The sequence below is a fragment of the Hemicordylus capensis genome, chromosome 2 (assembly GCF_027244095.1).
Source record: "Hemicordylus capensis ecotype Gifberg chromosome 2, rHemCap1.1.pri, whole genome shotgun sequence".
Lineage (NCBI taxonomy): Eukaryota > Metazoa > Chordata > Lepidosauria > Squamata > Cordylidae > Hemicordylus > Hemicordylus capensis.
This window is the reverse complement of record NC_069658.1, coordinates 135,506,494-135,513,487: the sequence shown is the minus strand read 5'-3', so window position 1 is coordinate 135,513,487 and position 6,994 is coordinate 135,506,494. Positions and strand designations below refer to the sequence as shown.

Below are 6,994 nucleotides of genomic sequence, written 5' to 3'. Positions count from 1 at the left end.
TTAAAAAATTACATAACAGATTCTCATTTAATATATAAATATAACCTGGCAGTGTGACTATTATTATTTTTGTGGAAATGGCACACTTTATAGCTGACCAAAGAGTCAAGTGTAAAAGCAGCCATATCTGTTGCCCTGCAAGGGAAGAGAAGTATCTGTGGGCACAGATAGGTCAACAGATCATCTGTTCTGGTGGGAAGAGATGCTACCATTGAGAGGACTGACAACTTTAGATTTCAGCCATTTTGTTTCCTGGGTGCAGGCTGGAAGCACAAATCCAGGTACTTTTTGGGCTAACAAGTCTGGGGATGGAATCTTGCTGTTCCCAGCAGGTATTTCTTTAAGACCTTCAAATGTATTGCATAAAAACAGATAATAAAACCTTGTAAAAATATTGTTTAAAATGTTGTTAAAAGCATAACAAAAACAGACATTTCTGCATCAGATGCCAACTTCAGTGTTGTTCCTACTTCTTCTGTGGATCACCTGCTTATATGGTTTACAGTTTCAATTACACACACTCTGGCAGTAATTTCAATCAACAAATGAGGTTAACAGGTGAGAGGGGAGGCGGGAAGAAAAGGGATAAAGAGATCCAAGTTCACACAGCTGTGTGTCTGTGTTCTTACACCACATATTCCTTAGTAGCCAATATATTTCATAGTCTCCTTTAGCTCTTCCCTAGCATTTACACTGGGTTTGAGTTTATCTACCTATACAGCCTCTCTAATCTTTCTTTGTACTAAGTAATGCTCCACCTCCAATACATGCACCTTAATAGGCACTGTTACTCCCTCATGATAGTTGGTCATATGTGCTGACCAAGGCCTCTCTCTCTTCACATATTTTGTACCTGCCAAGTGTTCTTTAAATCTAGTGATTAACTCTCTTCCTGTTTCTCCAGTATAAAACTCCCCACACTCTTTACAAGTTATTCTATACACTACTCCACTTAATCCAAAACTCCCCTCCCCCATTCCACATACTGGGCAATCTGTCTTGTCACATCTCCGATCGTATAACCTCATTCTCACCAGTTCTTGTTTCAGCATCTTAGCTGACTGAACCACCACATTGGCCTTAATGTCATACTTATGTAATGTTCTCTGGTATTGGCTAACAAAATTGTCAGATACAAAGGGAATTTTCAAAACAGGTAAGCCAGGTACAAACCTAATTCCTGCTGCTATTCTTAAAGAAAACCTGCAGCCATTACTTTGTCCCAATACTATAGCTCTTTCTTTTGATTGTTCTTCATATGCTTCTGATGAGATTATTACTGCTCTTTTAATTATATTCTCCATATTGTGAGTTTTAATAATCTGTGAATGTGCTGATGTGTTATTAATAATCAAGTCTTTCTTTGCTGGTTTCCTATACTACTTAGTCTTGGGACTACTCCCCGCAAGATGAATTTCCACTTCCAAACACTGTAACCAAACCAATACATTGGGACTCTCTCTAGTTAACCTTATGCTTCCTATTGTATTCAACCTCTCAAAAATCTCATCAGCTTGTTCTCTAAACCTAGTGTTAGAAGGGAAATTACTCCCTGCATCCACTTATCTTTTAGTTAGGTATTTCACAGGACACCAGCATCAAAGTTTCAAACAAAGCTTTATTTCAGTGCTAGCAAAAGCTTTGGGTGTGGCCACCTGCCTGGTCTGGTAGCCCACCCCCTTTTTATATCTTTGAGTAAACAACTTCCACACCTGCACATCGCATACAAGCCAAAGTGTTACTTTAACCCCAAAGGTTCTGATTTGCTTCCAAGTGTTATATTTCCCATTTACACTCATGACATCTGACTTGCGGCCTTGGTTTCCCCTCCCCGTTGAGACATTACTTTAAGCACTGCCATCATAAAATATCCTCAGGGTGTGGGACTATCCACCAACAGCTGCAAGCTTCATTGATAAAGCAAGTAATGAATTGCTGTGCAAACCAATCGTGCTTTTGGGCTGTTGAGAGCTATTTGCAAATAATATTCCAACACTAGTTATGATGATTATATCCTGCTAGATTATTACACAGATAATTAATAACAGATTATTAAAACTCACAACCCCTGCTAACTTGGCAAAGAGGCACCTTTTAACGTGGTGATTCTCTTTATTTAGCAGGGTGGGAGTAACTGGCCCTCTCCACCCCCAGCACAGTACCTCCAGTGACTGCTGCTGGTGTCTATCTCATGTTTCTTTTTATAGTGTGAGCTCTTTGGGCACAGGGATCCATCTTACTTGTTTATTATTTCTCTGTGTAAACCACCCTGAGCCATTTTTGGAAGAGCGGTATAGAAATCGAATGAATGGATCTTTTATATAGGAGTACATCCTGTTTTACACATTTCCTTTCTAGTTTGTCCATATAGCTGATAGCTAATAATGTGGCAAGGTGATTGCCCATAGCAAGTCATCACTCCTGTGAATAAAATTCACCATTAAATTTTAAAACATTGCATTTTAAACTGACCTCTATCATTTCCTCTATATCCCCAATTGTAAATCCAAAGCAATTCACCTGTCCTCAATAGCTCAACTAAACTTTTCCTGTCTGCTTCCTTATCTACATTAGTATACAGTGCCTCTACATAATTCCCAGTCATCTTAAATGGCAAAATTGGGGAAATGCTTGACTAACAAGAAGAAGGTTGCTGGTTCAAATCCCTGCTGGTACTATATTGGGCAGCAGTGATATAGGAAGATGCTGAAAGTTATCATCTCATACTGCGCAAGAGGAGGCAATGGTAAACCCCTCCTGTATTCTACCAAATAAAACAGGCATGGAGCCTGACTGCCGGTGGCCTGTGTGCGGCCGCTGTGGTGGCCCCGCTGACCCTGCCCCTCGCATCTGATGTCAGACACAGGGGGCGTGGTCTGACTCCCAAACGGAGCCTTGAGGCTCCGTTTGGGAGTTTGTGTTCAATTCCCGAAAGGGCCACACAGCCCCTTCAGGAATTAAACTAAGGCTTGCACTGCTTTTGCAGTGCAACCAGGAACGGCTCTTCCCTGCTTTAGCAGTGCCAGCCTTAGTTTAGCTCCCAAAGGGGCTGCGTGGCCCCCGCTCGGAAGATAAACAAGCACCTCCACGTCTGATGTCAGATGCGGGGTGTGTGTTGGGGCCACGAGGCACAGCCTCTGATTGGGTGTGGCCCGGGTTCTTTGAACCCATTGGCCCAATGGTGGCTCCGCCCCTGAAAGAAAACCACAGGGCTCTGTGGGTGCCAGAACTCAAAATCGACTAGACAACACACGTTTACTTTACCTTTACATCATTCCCAGCAGGAGCAAAGTGAATAGCAACATTCTGTTTGGTTCCGTGACCGGTGCTGACAGATTGAGTGGGTTGATCCATGTACTTACATTCACAGGTTAGCTAGTTAACCTTAGCTTCTAACTGAAATCAAATTTTAACTTTTAAAAATATATATACCTTTATCATTTTTATTTTTATTTTCCATCAGTATCTTTCTTTACTTTCATTTCCTCCTTTGGGCTTTCACCGGTTGTTATGGAAACTGTATAATGGTAATTGTTGAATGAACTGCTTGTTGTGATGTAAACAATCAGAAGGAAACTGAGAAGGATTACAAATATGTATGGGGAGAGATCTGGGTGACATAGCTTGATAGCCTATTCTCCCTGTGGGGGGTTATAGAGACCAGTTTTGGCTGAAGTTAGTCTATCTCTTCATGAAAGAATATCTTTCCATTTATCTCTCTGGTTTTTTGTTTGTTAAATGAAGAGGAGGACTGCTGAAGGTTTAACTGATTTCTGTCACTTACTTTATTGTGTCTGTGACTTTTTGCATACCTGTATGGGACTAGATGGGAATTTTGATTACAAAATATTGGTGGATATGTGGCTTCGTATATACAATATATGTACCTTTTCCTTTAGGTAGAACCCGTCTTTTAATGCTTACATTTTATTCTCCATTGAATTTTTATGTTTTAAATCATTCTTTTGAGGCCAAGGTGAGAGTTCAGTGTGAGGTTCAAGGTTCATTTTTTCTCTGACGATTAGATTTAGTTTTTAGACGTACCCTCTATTTTTTATAGATTATCTTAATTCATTCAAGTATACTTAAATATTATCTGTACAAGTCTTTTTTCCTTTTTGTTGCTTTCTTTGCTGTGGATGAGTAATTGCTCTTATTCATGTATGATTATGTCAAGATCAGAGATGTAACCGGTTCTATTTCTATTACTAATAAAAGCAAAAATTCTTGGGCGGGGGGGGGAGAAATACATTCACAGGGTAAAAGGAGCTGCACAGGCAAGGGGATGTGAAGCCAATCCAGTATCTGCTAGGCCAAGCTGCTGCATTGTCTCATTGCACCAACAATTGGGGCTGAGCTCAAGAAGCTGTCTCCTTAGTGCACTTGAATGGGACCAGCTATATAGATAAGAACATAAGTACAGCCCTGCTGGATCAGGCCCAAGGCCCATCTAGTCCAGCATCCTGTTTCACACAGTGGCCCACCAGATGCTGCTGGAAGCCACAGGCAGGAGTTGAGGGTGTGCCCTCTCTCCTGCCATTACTCCCCTGCAACTGGTACTCAGAGGCATCCCTGGCATGCTGCCTTTGAGGCTGGAGGTGGCCCACAGCCCTCCGACTGGTAGCCATTGATAGACCTCTCCTCCATGAAGTCATCCATACCCCTCTTAAAACCATCCAGGTTGTTGGCTGTCACCACATCCTGTGGCAGAGAGTTCCACAAGTGGATCACGCGTTGTGTGAAAAAGTACTTCCGTTTCTTGGTCCTAGACCTCCTGGCAATCAATTTCATGGACCCCTGGTTCTAGTGTTGTGTGAGAGGGAAAAGAATTTCTTTCTCTCCACTTTCTCTACACCATGCATGATTTTATAGACCTCTATCATGTCTCTCCGCAGTCATCTTTTTTCTAAACTAAAAAGCCCCAGGTGTTGTAGTCTTGCCTCATAAGAAAGGTGCTCTAGGCCCCTGATCATCTTGGTTGCCCTCTTCTGTACCCTTTCCAGTTCTACAATGTCCTTTTAAATATGTGGTGACCAGAACTGTAGGCAGTACTCCAAGTGTGGTCACACCATAGTTTTGTATAAGATCAAGGATGCACAGTGCTGATGGAGTGACTTTCACTCTAGATATTCTGGCAACCAGCCCAACATACTGGCAACTATAGCCAGAGCTGTTTCGCTTTTTGTTGTTCTCGTTGTTCTGGTGATGGTGGAGGCACTCATTTATTGACAGTTCCAATTATTGGCTTGTGCAACAGGCTGCCATAGGCCTTTGTCAGATGCTGCATTGCAACATTTACACCACACAAACCACACCTTCCTTCCAAGAGTGTGTTGCCAGCAGCAAGATGAAATTGCAGCACTGTGAATGATCTGTGCTGGAAGTTGTGTTTCCATTTCCTGCTGTTTTCCAGATCAATGTGCATAACAATACCAATTAGAGAAATGCATTTTGTGTATGTTTGCTTTGCAGAGCTGTTGGAAGCATCAAGGTTTTAAAGTATACTTCAGAATTCATTAAAAAAAAAAAACTCACTGCAAAGATGTGCAAAATCTCCCATTTTATGTTTGCAGATATTTCTGTGCCATTACGAGTGACCTTGGACGAGCAGGATATTATCTACGAAAGCTGACATGCCATTTTTTGCAAAAGTAGGATTGTCTGAGTTGTCAGTTTGCATGTTAGTTCTTAAGTTAGCTGAGATCCCAGCATTGCTGTGCATTGTCCTTGTTCATTTAAAGGTACAGCGGGAGTTTTAAGTTTGTTTGCTTTCCAAAACAGCACGTGCATATGCACACACACACAAAATTCCCTTAAAAAAATAAAAAAGACTATTCTGTGAATGGTGGTAGAACTGACTTAATTGTGCATGTTTACTTATACAAACACTGGGTTTCAATGTGGAACAAGGCTGCACTGCTGATTGATCCGCTTCCTATTGTGCTAAGCAACATTGTGTTACTCAGACTTGTTCCACACTTGAAGCTAGTTCAAGAGACTTAGGCTACACGCCTAAGCACGCTTGTGTACTTCCTGTGTCCCCAGGCAGAGAGTAAATCCATGGTATTTACCCCTGGTAAACATCCTTACAGGAGCACCCCGCGAATTGCACACAGCCTTGCAGTTGTCACTTGCTCTCCACATCCCCCACTCCTTTGATATGCTTCCTCATTTATTTTTCAGAAATATGTTGCTATTTGTGGGGCACTTGCCTGCAGCTGTGAATATGCAATTTTTGATTCGGGGAAATAAAAATAATGAATATTCGATGCAATCCTGCCTAGCAGGAGGCTTGCAAACTTATTTCATCATTGGGATGGATTTCAGTGGCCACTGCAATGACTGGATTACTATTAATATAACACAGCCTGCTTGAATACATAATAACAGCATTCAGCTCACCTGATTGAATCTCCAGTCAAGTTCATTGAAATGCTAGAATTCCAGCCCCACTTTGTGCTGCTTACTGAAAGCAGGACAGTTAGAAGGGCTTCATTTACATCCTTAAGGGTGCATCAGAGTCTTGGGCCCCCAATACTGCTGCACATGCACAGTGTATCTGAGAAATCTGCGAAGCATGGGAAGCTGTGTGCATTGTGCTATGAGAGTTGTAGGCAAAGAGTGGTTTGTGTCTGCAAGCATATATGACCAGATAGGCTGAGGAGCCTCCATCAGTTATGTGCATCCTACATCCTTGCAATGAGTGTTGCTATCACACTTGCACATGAATGTGTGCACTACCCATAAGTGTATCTGTGCTTTAAGACAAACTTAAAATTAAACTTAATTTTAAATTGTATAGTAGTTTTTATTTGGTGAACATTTTGATTGTTTTTTTTAATTCTGTGAACTTGTTTGAATTGTTTTCATTCTGTTTTATATGTGTTGTATTTTGGGTTATGTACACCACCTAGATACATATATCATGTGGCAAAGAAATATGATAAATAAATAGCTATATATAAATAATCTGGGGAAATTGTCTCAAAAGCCA

At 41.2% G+C, this 6,994-nt stretch overlaps 1 long non-coding RNA gene across 2 annotated transcripts in view; it reads left to right on the top strand.

Annotated features, from left to right (window-relative positions):
* The first annotated feature begins 3,245 nt into the window (after positions 1-3,245).
* LOC128346503 (uncharacterized) overlaps positions 3,246-6,994 on the top strand; it is a 98,311-nt gene continuing 94,562 nt past the window's right edge. For both annotated transcript variants that reach the window (XR_008316994.1, XR_008316993.1), the window contains exon 1: positions 3,246-3,370. This is a non-coding gene — a long non-coding RNA (uncharacterized LOC128346503). The remainder of the gene's footprint in view (positions 3,371-6,994) is intronic.